Here is a 15,316-nt window from a genome sequence, read left to right as displayed (position 1 = left end):
CGACTTGTCCCCGATGAGTCTCGAATCGACCCCGCCGGCCGCTGTTGCTACCCCGCCGACTGCCGTTGCTACCGCGCCGGCGCCGGCACCCTCTCCCGTGGTCGCCGGAGCTTCCGCCGCTCCACCAACAATCCTGGCCACCGCTCCCACCCCTGTGACCCCCGCGGTCTCGTCGACGACTGCGGCGAAGAGGCGGCGCGCGGGAACGCATCTGCTCCCGCAAGACGGTGCCGCGGCGGTCCCCGGTGGTGGGTCGGCGGTGAAGCCGAAGGCCGTCCGTGCGAGACCGAAGAGTTCGGGTCCGAAAAGGACCAAAGTGAAGGCGGCGACTGGCCGTGGCCCCACGCCTCCCTGCCCATCTCCGCCTACGCCGCTGCCGCCGCCTCCGGAAGCCACCGTGACCGCCGCCCACGACGTGCTCGACGATGGCGCAACAAGGTACACATGAAATCTTCCTCCGTTTTTTCCATTGCAAGTACGTACTAAGGCCTTGTCAAATTAGGAACGATTCCAGCTCGTACATGGAGATGTTGGGGGAGGTGAACATTAACCCACTCCCGCCATTCGGCAACGACAACTACTGCGGGGAAGAAAGGGAAGAAGGGGACGAGGGGGACGAGGAAGAGGACGACGATGTGGTGGAGGTCACGGCCGATGGAAATCGGAAGAAGAGGCGAGCCAACAACTACAAGGAGATTGAAGACGCCACCTTGTGCCGAGCTTGGGCCTCCGTGGGGATGGATGCTGTCTCCCGCACGGATCAAACAGGCAAACGGTACTGGCAGCGCATCGAGGACAAGTTCCACAAGCTCATGCCACGTGTTCGCCATCATGTCGATCGCACCTATCGATCCCTCCAAGGTCGTTGGGACGCGATCAAACCGGTGTGTAGCCGGTGGGCAGCAGCAATGGACCAAGTGGTGTCCAATCCTCCTAGCGGCACAACTGTCGACGAATATGTGAGTGTATATTTCATAAAGCTAATTGTAGTTTTAGCGTCGGTGAGATATTGACGATTTGTTGGTTCCTTTTGCATATGTAGGATCGCATTGCCGATGCTAGGTACAGATACATGGCTGGCAGTAAGGGCAAGAGCTTCAACATGCGTCATTGTTTTGATGTGCTCCAACACCTCCCCAAGTGGAAGTTGAGGGATGAAGAGGTCGCTCCGAAGAAGGCTGCGATGGTTGCGCTCGACGACACCGAGGCCGAGAAGGAAGGAAGGAACGCTGACAAGCCGGAGGGGAACAATAAAGCGAAGGAAAGGATAAGGCTCGAGGGGAGGTGAACCGATCGTAGCGAACAAGAGGGGGGGTGAATGGCACTACGGCAAGTTTTAACCTTTTTCAAGTTTTAGCGAGGTAAAGGTGATAACTTTTGCTATAGCGGTGTTCCTACAATGAAGCTAGAGCATGTGCAACAAGTAAAGGAATCAACAAGATAGTAAGAGAGAGGAGCGAGATAACCGGGGAGGCGCGAGGCGAGTCGAGGTTTGTTTCCCGCAGTTCCCTCCACTAAAGGAGGTACGTCTGCGTTGAGGAGGTGCTAGTCTCACACAAGAGACTAGGCGGCCACACCACGAAGGAAGGCCTCACCCTCTTCCTCGAGAGAGCTCCACGGAGGTGCTCTCCCTCTTCCACTAAGGCACCGGTCGAGGCGGTGATTCCTTCACAAGATTGGGGCGAGCTCCACACACACAAGGATGCTCCCAACACCCTATGGAGCTAGTACATCACCAAGCTAGACTCCATAGCTTTACATCTCCAATGCTCCACCATAGGAACCCATCTCCAATGCTCCACCAAAGGAACCCCTCCAATACTCCGCCAAGAAGCTCTTCCAGTGCTCCACCAAGAGGCTCTTCCAATGCTCCACCAAGAAGCTCTTCCAGTGCTCCACCAAGAAGCTCTTCCACCAAGGAACCCTAACAACAAGATCCACTAAGGACTACCACGAATTGGTGAACTTTCTCTCGGTGGAATGATAGATCGGGGTCTCCTCCACCACCTCACAAAGTATGAGCAAGATTGGTTGGGTGGGTGAGGAGATCCCTTCAATTTTGAGCTCAGCAACAATGGATGAGAGAGAGAGAAGAGCTAAGGCTGGGTGGAGAAGAAGGGCCCTTTATATAGGTCCCTCCAAATCCAACCGTTGCCCTCTGTTTTTGCCTAAGCGGTACTACCGCTCCTAGAAGCGGTACTACCGCTCTGAGTTCGAATTCCCCACTGAACTTGTCCACGTGGACACATTGCGGTACTACCGCTCGCGGTACCGCTTGCGGTACCACAATAGGGTCCAGACCTTACTGGATCCCAAGCGGTACCCGAGCGGTACCAGAGCAGTACTACCGTAACGCGTTACGGTACTTCGCGCGGTACCGTGGGCGGTACTACCGCCCTCAAGCGGTACTACCGCTCCAGGTACCGTGAAGGTACCGCAACGTGTACTGTGGGGAAATTCCATGTGCAAGTCTCGGAGCGGTATCGCGGACGGTACCAGTAGGGGTAGCGGTACTACCGCTGCTGGTACCGGTAGTACCGCTATGGCTAAAACCGATTTCCTCTCTTCCTCTCCTACCAAGTCACCTCACGACACACACGCAAAACCAGAAACCCTATGAGCTACGCTTCGGTCTTCTGATCATAATGTGCTCAGCGAGGGTACCGTGCATCTTGCAAACCTATCAATGACAAACTTTGTGCACGGTTAGAATTGTTCGAGTGTTGTTATCAAACACACAAAACACGGGATATGGATCTTGCTCTTACAATCTCCCCCTTTTTGGTGTTTGATGACAACACACGAATTTGTAATAAATCATAGGATATTGTGATAAGAAAGTTTGGTTTGCAAGTATAGGCGAAGCTCCCCCTAGAGGTGTGCATATTTAGAATATGCATTTGTATACAAATGCACACATCCTAGAGAGAACTCCCTCTAAATTTCACAAACCAAGCACAAGTGCTAAGATGATCATATGACAAGATAATGTAGCACGAGTACACTATAGAGGCACGAATATATGTATATAGGGAAGTTTGGGTGAACCTTTTCATACCTTTGCCTTGAGAAAAACCCAAACTCACCATACTAATAAGTGCCACCACCATAATACTAAGTGCCTCCATAGGAATGATATGATATGGCCAATCAAAGGATAAATAATGGAGACCAATGACCATAAAGCTACGCACGATTAAGTCTTAATACAAACGGGGGGTCGGGAGACCCACGAATAGAGTAGCAAACACATACGAATAAGTTCTGAATAACTAGTGGAAAGTTTTGATGCCAAGGCCGAAAGAACCAAAACGAAGTCACCAAGCCCTTGGCATCCCCATGCAAATTCCTGTCCTAATAGATCAACTTCTCCCCCTTTGGCATCGAGACACCAAAAAGGGAGAAGGAGCATACTAGCGTCCCAAGGGAATCACTCGTCGTCGTCATCCTCCTCCTCGTCATCATCACCCTCATCGTCATAACCTCCATCCTCGACGTCCTCCTCCTCTTCATCCTCATACTCTTCCTCTTGGGCAAGTCCTTTGCCATGAGGTAGCTCGGGGATGGACTCCTCGGAGCTAGACCAAACAAGCTTTGACTTCCACTCACCGGGAGGAGTGATGTTGTCCTCGGAGCCCTCGGAGACCGGGAGTTGCATGTGCCTCATCATCGCCTTTTGGCGTTGGCGGATCTTCTTGTTGTCGTGATGGGCTTGGTACATCCTATCCTCGAGGTCCCTCTTGAAGCAAAAGGACTTCTTGAGGCACGCGGTGAGCTTGGCGAAGAGGCCCTTTTGCTTGATGGAGTTGGGCACATAGTCGGAGTCATCGCTGTCGGCATCATCTTCGTCCTTGTCCCTTGGAGCTCCTTTGCCAAATCCTGGGAGGTCATGGTCCTTGACAAGGGGGCTCTTCTCCTTGTGAATGGTGACGTTGGGGCGGCATTGCGCTAGAAGATCTCCACGGCCTTCTTGATCCCACTTAAGGCAAATGAGCCTCATGAGATAGGGAGCGTATTGGGGAAGCTTGCGGAGGAAGGCACAGTCACGCATCTCATGCCACATGTAGTCCATGATGTCCAGTTGCTTGCCGCGGCCCCTCAGCTGATGAGTGCGCACAAGGAGATTCACAAGGAATCTGTGCACCTCGTCGTGGTTGGTATGCTTGGGGTTGATGGTGCTGCGGTAGATGCGGTTCATGATATCATAGACCGGCAGGAGGCCCTTGGTGCTCCCACACAACATCCTCCCTCGAATGTAGAGGTCGGCCATCTTCTCCTTGGCCATGGGCTTGGCTTGGAGATGAATGCGGAAGTAGTTGGAGTCGTTCTCGGGGATCTCATAACCAAGGCATCGAGCAAAGTCTTGCCATGAGGCCTCCATCACATGCTCCTTGGTCATCCACTTCAAAGAGCGATGGAGACCACGGTGGCATAGAATTGGCAAATCACCTCCCGGGAGAAATCATGAGAGAACGTCATGATAGGAATGAGACCTTGTTCTTCACAAATCTCCAAAGCTTCTCCAAAGTAGTCAAGGTCGGAGCGGAGCTTGTCCATGCTTATGGAGTATTGGGGGCAGCACTTGAACTCTTTGGCCCCATAGACCTCGTAGTAGATCTTCTCTTGACTTATATGATGAAAGTAGGCATTGGGGCATTGGCGAGCATTTCTTGGGAGCAAATAAGGATTGGCTCCCCGCACCTCCAAGAATTGGCGTTTCTTCACATCGAGCATTGACTGTTGAGGTCCCCTTGCCCCTGCTGCTGCATCTCTCTGTCTCTTGGTGGTCCTTGTCACACCCCAACTTTTGCAACCATGTTTAATTGTCCATAGCGTAAAAATCAGGGGGAACAAAAACTTTTTTCTAAAAGACTAATTGAGATAAATTGTCTTGTTTTGCTTGAAGATGAATTTGCCTTGATCTGCTGGTAGATGAATTGTCTTGTTATGCTTGTTAAGTTTTGTCTTGAGCTACCCTGAAGAACAACACCCCTAGTAGTAAAACAAGCAACTCACTAAGTAAAACACATGTGTGACCCCGGAACATTCTTTTCCTTTCATAAACCCTATGCTTGGTGTTATCCCATTAAGTACCTCAACACACAATTTCTAGTCTCCAGAAAAATAGTGAAGCTATGGTACCACTTGTATTACCTTAACCTCCTCTCTTTCATATAATTGAACCTTTTTGACCTAAACCCCAAAAACACTTTTTGTTTTACAACTCAAAATCTTAATTCAAAGGATTTTGTCAAAAACCATTCTTTTAAACTTGACTATGATCACCTTTGATCATGGTATCACAAAAGAGTTTCTAAAAAGGAATAGTTTTATTTTGTCCCAAAGTATTTACCAAATGGCTTACACTTCTATGTGTAACTTTTAAAATATTATAAATACTATTTTGGTTTCCTAAGATAAAATGTAATGACCCATATTTTATCCTTTTTCAACTATGGATCATTCTAGTCTTCTAAAAACCCTCTACCATTTCAAAAGTTTCCAAGTAATCCTATCAAATCAAATCCATAGACACCAAATTAAATGGTATTTGAATATATGATCAAATACCCATGGCATTGCCTTTGCCATTAATACATCTCACATATCCATCAATCAAGATCACCCCTCCATATAGTCTTGACCTTGGAAATTTACTTTTTGTCTAACAAATCAATCTCCATTGGTATACCTATCTCTGCAAGAAAATTTTCAACTTGTCCTAACCATTCTGATAATTTTCTAGACTATCACCACCACTCCTTCACCTCCCTACCTTTTTGCTTTCTCAAATATCAAGTTGGCACTATCACCATCACCATATCCACCCCTCTCTATTTCTTTTTTCCTTCCCTCTTGTTTGCAAAACCCTAGCTACGCATGAGTATCAAAAATCAACAATCCCCTTAGGTATCACCATTTCTACTTCTCATCAAAATTTTGCAACTTGAGTGCAATCATCTTCTTTCGGCTCATGCCTTTGGAAATCCTTGCTCAACCCCACACCACCACCTTGCACCATCTAGTAACCACCTCCCTAATTTTTTTTTCACCAAATAAATCACATTTGAACTACCTCTCCTTTCTCTCCCTCTCTTTCTCTCTCAAATTTGCATCAAACTTGGCCGAACCAAGATCTGCTTGGGCACCATCCATTGCACTCTCCATGAGCTGACCTTAAACCCTCAAAGCCCCACCTCTGGACCCTCCTTCCCTCTCCAAAACGCACCAGGCCGCAGGCCCAAAGGAACCCAACGTCCCCAAACCATAAAACCCAATGCACGCACGCTCTGGATGCCCTCCCGCTCGACACCTGACCCGCCCGCTCGATCCTTTCTCTCTTCCCGCGCTTGCACCCTCTGCTGCTGACGTCTGCCCTCCTACGTCACTCCTCCCACCGCCCACGACGTCACCCTTCGCCCCTCCATTGGCTGAAGCCACCGCCCACACACCACCGTCGCTCCTCGCTGGCCTATAAAAGCCCCCGCCCCTGCCCTCTTCTCTCACACAAAACACTCTCCTCTCCACTCCGCCCACTCTCTGGTTCCACGCTAGAAGTGCTACAACGCTGCTCTGGCCGCTCTCGCCGGAAAAAGCAGCAGCCTTGCCGTAGTCACCGCGTGCATGGCAAGCAGATGGAGCTCGTTCTCGGCGTCCTGTTCCTTTTCTTCTTGCTCCGTAATGTTCCTCATCTTCTCCCCGTTCTAACCTACTGCCCTGCTCTGCCCAGAACCGCCGGAGACCGCCGCCGCCGAGCTCTGCCCGGGATGTGCTGCGGAGAAGAACCCAACGGGGGAGATTGCTACAAGAGGGGAGGACGCCGCCAGACGCACGCCTGGACGCCCTCGACCCTCCGCCACCCGCCCAGCCGTCGCCAGCGACCCAAGCCCTCCGCCGGTACGCCCCCTGGCCGCCCGTCTTTGCTCCGCTCACGTGCAGGTCGGGAGGAGGACGAAGGCCCTCCCGATCGTGCGCTGCTTGGCATGGGCCACGTCGGCCATGCACATGGGCCCCGCCCGGGCCCTCCTCCCTTTTCCTTTCCTCCTTTTATTTTCCACCGCCACCTGGAATTCTCTCCTGGGCCAGCCCATGTTACAAATTTGCACGGCCTAGTGTTTTCCCGCCCTGACAGACCATTTAAAATTTTCAAAATTCTGTTATTAGTGACTAAAAACCAGAGAGCTTAAAATATGAATAACTCCAGTTTTACAGACCCAAATCGAGTGAAACAAATTGCATTAGTTCCGAAATTTTATTACCTTTCCAATGCCACAGGCCCCATATTTTTAGGATTTTTGTGCGATTTTTAATGTATTAAACATGATCACTGGTTATTGTTTAGTATTTCTAATTTCTAAATTTGAAACATTTACCTTTTTGAGTGAATCCAATTTTGTTAGCCTCGTTTTAATATTGACCATCTAGAATAATTAGTGTTAGACCCTTTTCAAAAAATTTGGTTACTATTTGTGCTAAGTGTGTGTCACATGAAATGTTGTACCAAAACTTTTGTTTATTTAAAATCTTTAACCAACTCTTTTTATTTAAAAATGGTCAACCAATGTTTTATTCTTGCAAAACAAAACCTCTGCAACTTAACCTTAGTCCTATTGTTTTGCTTAAGTTTTAAAAGAGTGTAGCATATTGTTTACCTCCTATTTTTGTATAGTGTCTATTAGCCAAATAAACTAGGAAAATGATTTCCTACTTTTCAAAAAAAAAAGTTTTAAAATAAAATATGAATGCTTTTGATACCTAACCAATGCACTTGTCTTATTTTTGGTGTTATACGCCAGGGGATAATTAATTTATGCCATGGTGATGCCGAGAGAGGCATTTGCTAAGTGTGATACTCTCATACCTTTACTAGGTAAATAAAATGGGTTCTCTTTTAGTTGCTTGGTAGTATATATAAGTACTTAATATGTTAGACTTAGTAGAGTTATTAGCTTTTGATTGTTGATTGTTGCATGCTTGTTATGATTAGTGCAATGTGTTGATTGTGTTCTTTTATATTTTCCGGCGTTAGATGCGAACAATTCGGAGAAGAAGGAGAAGTGGTTCGGGCGAGGATTTTATTTTTATTGTTGGGATTCTTATATTGATGGAGTTGAAGAAGTCCAGGGACAAATAAGCTAAGGCAAGCCATCTCTTGATCTCTGAATGTTTAATCACATATTGTGGTTACTTTGTTGTTATTCTTGTCTCTCGATCTATCTTGTGTTGTTTCTACTTATGTTGATGGAGCATGCTCACCATGAGCATGTTTATTCTCTTTGACACCTCACCTACAACCCCCTTTAGTGAAATGGTGGTCTTCATCATCATGTTCTTGGTGTACCCCTCTAAGTGTGGTGGGTACGCCCACTTGTCTTGTGTGTGTCGACCTCTTGACACCCTTTTTGCACCCCATAGTGGTATGGTGGTTAGCATCATGCCCTTGTCGTATCTTAAACCCCTTGTTGATGCCATGCATACTTACTCCCAAGTTTGTGAACCCCTTGTTGCTGTTATACATACTTACTCTCGAGTGTGTTGAACCCCTTGTTGATCTTATGCATGCTTACTCTAAGCATGTATGCCCCCTTGACCACCTATATTATCATCTTCTTAGTGGTATGATGATTAACATCATGACCCTTGTTGAATCATGCTATTTATGATGTCCCTATGCATGCTTATCCTAAGTATGTATGATCCCCTTGACACCTCAATTATCATCTCCTTAGTGGTATGGTGGCTAGCATCACGCCATTGTTGTCTCTTAGTTCTTACATGAAACTATAGGTTGGGAACCCCTTGGAAAAATACCTTGTTGAAAAGAACTTCTGAAAAACCTTGGTGAGTTGGACTTACCTAAGTGTGTGTTTATGAAAGAAAAGGATCTTGGCAAAGATGGTTGGAAAGAGAATCTTGTTTATGAAAACTTTGGCGTCTAAGTATTCACCCGTGACAATTAACCCGCGCAACCACAGCTACTCCAACGTGGGCACGGAGCTTAGCTTGACGTTTGTTCTTCTTAGCATGAGGCACCGCACAACTATACAAGGGTACGGTTACCCCCGAGTCCGGGTTGTCATTGTTGGGACAATAGTATAACGGGAGGCCTTCGGGGCTGACCCGTCCGGAAGACACTATGGGTCTCCTGGCTTGGCGGTGGAGCCACGCTCAAGAGGAGGTGAGCTACCACGGTGCCGGGGAGGTACATACTCCATAGGGTAGGACCTCTTGCTAAGTCGAATGGGCGAAAGGCTATGTTCGGGTATCCGTCGTGGCATATGTTGTTATGCGGGGATGATGCCCACACGATAGGTATCTGGATAGAGGTGGGGAAAGTGTGCAAACTCTGCAGAGTAAAATCTATTCGAATAGCCGCGTCCGCGGTCATGGACGGTTGAAATGGCTGTTGCTTAGCCTGGTGAGTTTTGTTTTACAAAATTGTTTGACAAAGGAAAGGAAAGAACTTGTTTTGAAGTACCGGAAGGGTACGGGAAAGGATGTGTCGACCATATGGAGATGGTCGGGAAGGATAAATAAAATTGGGTTACCCCATCCTAGTGTTTTATGTTGTGGAACTCTTTTGAAGTAACTTCTTCAACAACGATATAGAGAAGTCATAGGATATCTTTTAGAGTATCTTCTTCAACAAAGATATAGAGATGTCATAGAATCCTCTTAGTGTTCCCTTTAACTGCGAAGTTGGGATGCTATATCCACAAGAGAAACTGATTCTCTTCCACATGCTATATCCACAAGAGAAACTATTATTTCTCTCTTGTCTTATTTAGTTAGAATTGTTATCACCTTCTTGATGGTTTGCGAGTACAATTCCAATGTACTCACGGCTTTGTCCCTAGCTATTTACTTGGCCAGACTTGGAGGAACTCGACAGGTGAAGAAGGAGTTGACGACGTCTATGCGAGCTAGGAACGTCTTCCCGATCGCCAGTTGCACGTAGGGTTAAGGCGGATGACTTGGGCTCTCTGTTCTGAAGTGATTCCGCTACTCTGATGATTAGATTAGGCCCTTCGAGGCTAGTATGTAAAGATTGGTCATGTGACCTTGTTGTAATTTTCTTATTCCATTTTGTAAAGGATAATGAAATTTTGATATCAGTTCGGTTATGTGTTCACGGCGCACTGATCATGGGATCGTGAACTGTATACATAACGGGTATTTCGGACAGCTAGTCCGGGGTCCCCACAGAGCTGGTATCAGAGCCATCCTGACTGTAGGAGACCTTAGTTAGCATGGACGTTAGGTAGGAAACAAGTACTTGGGAAAAACTATTTACGAAACAAATTCTTTCTTTAGTCGAAAGCATAGCTTCTACTCCTCTTATTTCTTCAAAACTTCTAAATTCTTATCTCTCCGCTTTATAAAAATGTTCGAAAATTCTTACTCTATCGTCTTATTCACTTCAAACCTACATATTGGACGATGGCCCCAACCCAGAACCGGAGACTCGAAGTCGAAGATGGATCAACCTTCCAGGATGTCTCATGTATCTCCAACGACAGCTATTGAAGATTGGATGCCTACTTAGCCGTGCCCCTATAGGGATGATAACATCATGTCTTTGGTTGTCACCAAAGTATGTCAAGTAGATGACCTTGTTCCTCCACGGACTCGCACTTTTTGCAGTTGTCAAGGATCAAGTCCTCGGTTCTTGACTAGTAATTTTTAGGCTAGCTGCAGGAAGTTGTTGACCTTGAGAGTTCCTCAACAACTACCCCTCTGAAGACCTCACGTTCCCAGGATGATGATACTAAGAGTCTTGCACAGTCTTCGCCTCCGCCTCAACATCGACGACTCAACACCAGGCCTGCTTCACCACCAACTGCTCCGAGAATCCATGTTGAAGTCGATGTCAACAAGATGAAGAGGTCGACATATTTGACCAATCCCAAACCTATAGGATGGATAGGACAAACTCAATCGCTTTGATTGAGCTACCCCCGCGTATTAGTCCCCTTGGGTACTTAGAGTACCATGTCTGGTGTGATGATTGCTTGTAGTTCCCTAGTGTGCTGCCTTGAGTGTTTTTGTCTGTTTGTTGTATGTATGTTTGTCTTGGTCTTTCGGTGTGAAAAACCCTCTTAGTGTGATAAACCAACTTAGGAAGCCTCCCAAACATGTTTCCACCCTCATCTACCTCGCTGATGGATTGCTAACATCTAGTTAGTTGGATAGGTTAACGAAAGGCTCTAACTCTAACCCCGTTAGTAGTTGTTTTTCAACCGTCAGAAAAACTAACCCAGACCCCTATTAACGCTGGCTACTTCCAAGATCAGCTGAAGCATCTCTACTACGCCAAGAAAGAAGAAGCCCGTACCTTCAGGAGTGACTGCACTTCTGCGAGAAGACATACTAACTTAGTCTTACCTTAGAGCAAAATCGCGCTAACCTTGAGGGTATCTTCATGAAACTACCCTCTAGCACATCGTCTAACAAGCTGAGAGAACAATTGTTGACGTCAGAAACCCACCGACGGGCAGCGACGGGTCAACACCGTAGAGCCGGGAAGAGCCTAGAGCTGCGGCTGGCTGAGACCCCTCCGAGCGACGGCCCGCAAAGCACTTCTGGTCACACACCCGATGCTGATCGCAAGGGCGTGCCACCTGACCTATACCTGGTCAGGAAGGTGATGGAGATGCCTCGCTTAGTTTCCTGCATGGCATACACGTAAACATTAAATACGAGCCTCGATCGGCTCTCAGGTTATCCTGTGAATCGGCTCAAGGAGCGATCCACCCATGATTAAATACGGGGTGCACGAATATATGGTGGTCCTGCTTGATCAAGATAAAGCTAATGAGATCTACGACGATTTAGGGTTTTCACCGCATAATCGGATCATCCTACTCCAGGTTGGGCCTCGCGGCCACGCACGGTGCTCGTAAGCCGATCCTAAACAAGGCCTAAAAACCAACACGAAGTTGATCCCCGGAACATCCTGTTTAGGACTTGCGAACGACACCCTACGTGCCGCTGGATCCTCCCCCCCTTTGTAAGGCCTAACTATTGCAGATATTAAACTAATCCTTGTAGAACAAGGAGCAATCGTAACGGATCAGATCTACTAAATAATGATCAAGCGGGGTGCCGCCCCCACACCTAAGATAGGTGTGAGGGCGGCTAGATATGCAAGGGTTGCACTACGTAAGCATGTTATACGAAGAACTATGCTAACCCTAACACATCTATGATAACTACGTTGCTCGCCATAAAAAACGCTTCAGTACGAGCAACGCATGAACAACGTGGAGCTTGTGCTGCCTAGATCGCAAGATGCAATCTAGGCAGCATATCGCTTACCGGATAGAAACCCTCGAGACGAAGGAGTTGGCGATGCGCCGAGATTGGTTTGTTTTGGGTTGAACGTGAGTTGTTGTTTATTCCATAAACCCTAGATACATATTTATAGTCCAAGGGACTTTCTAATCCAGGCGTGCACCTAACCGTGCACGGGTAAAACTCTATTTTCTAACCTAAGATGCGATCTACTATAATTACAGATACAAGGGCAAACTAGCCCAAACTCAGCATAACAGGCCGATTCACGTAATTCTACCATGTATATTCTTCAAATCCATCTTGATCGCGGCCCACCTCTGACTCGGTCAAATACTGGTGATAACACATGCCCCCCTGGTTTTGGAATTGGTAATTCCAAAATCACTCTGCTTTCTTTCGTCGGGTCATGTCGTGGCAGAACCGTTGCAATATCCTTCATCATGATGCCTTGCCTTCTCAACTTCCCCGCGTGACTTGGCAGTTTTTTTTTTTTTAGGCACCACTTCCTCAGAAACTGCTGTGGCATTGAATTTCCACTATATCCCCTTTTATTTAACCGCTACGAACAGTTCTCCCCTGCATCTCCTTCGCATTAGCACTCCAAAAACCCTCCTGCGCCACCATGTCTTCTTCCTCCTCTGCCCCATCGGATCTTGCCAGCCAGTCCTCCACGTCCCGTGAGCCGACGCCGGAGTACAACCCGGCGGAGGTCCACGCGGCCAACATCCGCCGCGCCATTGCGGCCGGGGAGGAGTCTAGCCACGACTTCTCCATCTGGTCAGAGGACGACAAGTCCCTGACCGACGGGGAGAGCGACCTCCGCTTCCTCGCCGTTGGGGAAACGGAGGAGGAGAGCGACGACGACAGCTTCTCCTGCGACTTCACCTCTTCCGAGGAGGAGGAAGAGCAGGAAGAGGAGGAGGATGACACCTCCTCCGACGAGCCGCCGGCCAAGCGGTTCTGCCCCTGGCCGGGCAACCTCAGCGATTTCGACAGCGACGATGACGCTGACGAAGAAGATGAGGACAATGAGGGCCCGGTCGGCGGCCACTGGAGCGACGACGAGCCCGCCGGAAGCAGCGCCGACAGCGGCGACGACGGCGACGACGAGGGCAGTGATGGCCCGTAGATAGGACCTCTAGAATAGGGCCAGTAGTAGTAGATGGGGCAATGTATCCCCTGGTATTTCCTTTTGAGAGCAATTAGCTCTTTATGCAAGAAATCTCGCCTATCAATGAAGAACTTTTCCCCAATTCGATTTTGCCAATTTCTTCTGAGTTTAATTGAGCCGATTCCCTCTTCTACTGACCTTGCCGATTCGTCCCCTTTGCCAATGCGTAATGAGCCGATAGCAACGCATCGGTCCTTTGAAATTCACCCTTCCCTTCTTCAACTGATGATTTTCTAAATCTGGTGGAAAATGCAGAATCTTCAGGAAAACCTTTGAACTTTTCCAACCAAACCCAATGATCCTCTTCAGTACTCATCATTTGTGAAGAAGGTTGCAATGAAGGATCAGCCGATGGTATCCCAATCGGCTCATTAAACAGAGCAAAACAGAGTATCCACCAGGCCTGCTGCCCCCCGAGCCTTACTCGAGGCGAGAATGTCAGAGAGAATGCGCCAAAGCCGATCCCCTTTCTTCCTTAGACAGCCGATATACCCCCTCTGTCAATACGGCTGAACTAATATCAACAAAAAGTTTCAGGAACCCGGATCGGCTCGAAACAACTTCCATTGTTTTACTCTTGCGACGAAGCAGAAGGCACCATAGTTGGCCGGGATTTGGTGGAGATTCAGTAAACCTCGCATAATTCCACTAAAGTCGATGGCTGCACATCGGCTGCTTCTCAATTCTAAAGTCGATGCCCTTGCATCGGCTGTCCAAAAATTGTTTTTTACTGGCCGATTTTCTCCTATCGGCCCCCAATATTTCATTGCACGCATGTCCTCCTGCATCTTTTCCCAAGTTCATCGTGTTTAGGTGCCCCCCGAGCCGAATCTGTCAGGGCATGGCAGATATCGGCTCTGTAATTCATACGTCGGCTCTGGTAGGAACAAGGACGGACACAAGCAGAACATGTGGTGAGGATAATTTTGGCCGATTGCTGGGATCGGCCTCCATGATGATTGAAGCATTGACTGAAGGTTCCGTAATGTCCCTTCAAAGATTTTTGGGGCCGATCACAGGGATCAGCCTCGCCATGTTTGATCATTGCTTCGCTTCAGCTACATGGTCAGGCCAGTGGATAAAACCAGCTTAACCCTTCCCTTCGACACGTCGATGCGCTCGCAGTCATCCAAATTGATACCTGAGAGGGGTTCTTGGCCTGCTGCTTCCCATGCGTTCATGCCAGCCGTTGAAATTTCGGCTGAGTCATCGGCCTGGACGACCTCTACCTCATCTCCATCCCACTGTATTATGCATTGGTGCATCGTGGAGGGAATGCAGCAGTTTGCGTGGATCCAATCTCTTCCTAGCAGAACAGCATAAGTGCTCGTGCTATCGACGATGAAGAACGTTGTAGGGATAGTTTTCCTTCCTACGGTCAGATCCACGTTCAGAACTCCTTGTGCCTCAGACGCTTGGCCGTTGAAATCGCTCAATGTCACGTTGGTCTTGATTAGATCCGAGCTAGAGCATCCCAGCCGACGTAACATAGAGTACAGCATGATGTTGACTGCCGCTCCGGTGTCCACCAGCATCTTATTTACAGGCCTCCCATCGATATATCCTCGCAAGTACAGGGCCTTCAGATGTCTGTAGCTCTTTTCTCGTGGCTTCTCAAAGATAACCGGCCGTGGGCCGCAGTCAAGTTGTGCCACGGGTATCTCATCTAATCCTGGAGCACTGAACTCCGAAGGGAGGATGAACACCATGTTTGTACCAGCCGATGTTTCATCATCGGCTTTCCTTTGCTTGGGACGCCATTCCATTTTCCGTGGACGACCCTCTTCATCCAAGGTTCGCTGAACTTTTGCAGCCAGATCAGGCCGTGCCTTCCTTAGCGTATGCAGG

The sequence above is a fragment of the Lolium perenne genome, chromosome 1 (genome assembly GCF_019359855.2).
Source record: "Lolium perenne isolate Kyuss_39 chromosome 1, Kyuss_2.0, whole genome shotgun sequence".
In the NCBI taxonomy this organism is placed as follows: Eukaryota; Viridiplantae; Streptophyta; class Magnoliopsida; order Poales; family Poaceae; genus Lolium; species Lolium perenne.
This window is presented reverse-complemented; position numbering follows the sequence as displayed.